At 42.5% G+C, this 1,159-nt stretch overlaps 1 protein-coding gene across 8 annotated transcripts in view; it reads left to right on the top strand.

Annotated features, from left to right (window-relative positions):
* Aire (autoimmune regulator) overlaps positions 1-1,159 on the top strand; it is a 14,145-nt gene that overhangs the window by 9,980 nt on the left and 3,006 nt on the right. The gene's annotated exons all lie outside the window — the stretch shown is intronic.

Here is a 1,159-nt window from a genome sequence, read left to right as displayed (position 1 = left end):
GGGATTTGTTTTTTTGTTTGTTGTTTTTGTTGTTTTTGTTTTGTTTTGTTTTGTTTTGTTTTGTTTTGTTTTGTTTTGTTTTGTTTTGTTTTGTTGAGGTACTACAGGTCTCTGGCTGTCTGGAACTTATTCGGTAGACCAAACTGACCTTAAACTCAGAGATCCACCTACCTCTGCCTCCCAACTGCTGGAATTAAAGGCACATGACTCTTATTCCTGGACTTTTTTGTTTGTTTGTTTGTTTTTAAAAATTAATCCTTTTTTATCTTTTAAGATTTCTTTTTTATGTATATGAGTACGTCATAGCTGTCTTCAGACACACCAGAAGAGGGCATTGGATCCCCATTATAGATGGTTGTGAGGGAGCCACCAAGTACTTCCTGGGAATTGGACTCTGGAAGATCTCTCCAGTCCTTGTTTATTTGTTTGTTTGTTTGGTTGGTTTTTCAAGACAGGGTTTCTCTGTGTTCCCCTGGCTGTCCTGGAACTCACTCTGTAGACCAGGCTAACCTCAAACTCAGAAATCAGCCTGCCTTTGCCTCCCAAGTGCTGGGATTAAAGGCGTGTGCCACCACTTCCCAGCCCTTGTTTGTTTGTTTTTTGTTTGTTTGCTTGCTTGCTTGAAGACTATTGCTGGGATCAAAGGTGTATGTCACTAATTCTGGCTCCCCAATTACTTTTATAAAGTGTTTTTTTAATAAACAGACAACTTATTTTGATAAGTTGAATCTATTTAAAAGGGAAAGGCTGGAAGTAGTAGGGCAGGACATTAACCCCAGCCCCCCAGCAGTAAAGGTAGGTTGGTCTCTGTAAGTTAGAATCCAGTCTGGTCTGTATAGTGACTTCCAGTTCAGTTAGGGCTATGCAGTGGAACCCTTTCTAGACATAACCAAGTATTTTAAAGGGAAACCTTCCAAATAGCTATGAACTCACTGTTGGTACTGGGTTCCTGGGAGTCTGTGGACCTCAGAGCTCTGATCAGGGAGCTCTGGACCTAAGAGCAGTTGGCTTAATTTGAAATGAGACCACTGGGAGGCACCCAGGGGCCAGATCATCTGCAGAACAGATATCAGAATGGCTGGGACCTCCAGGGTGGCCAACTATTGGCCTGGAGAGAGAGAGAGAGAGAGAGAGAGAGAGAGAGAGAGAGAGAGAGAGA

The sequence above is a fragment of the Mus caroli genome, chromosome 10 (assembly GCF_900094665.2).
Source record: "Mus caroli chromosome 10, CAROLI_EIJ_v1.1, whole genome shotgun sequence".
Classification (NCBI taxonomy): domain Eukaryota; kingdom Metazoa; phylum Chordata; class Mammalia; order Rodentia; family Muridae; genus Mus; species Mus caroli.
This window is presented reverse-complemented; position numbering and strand designations above follow the sequence as displayed.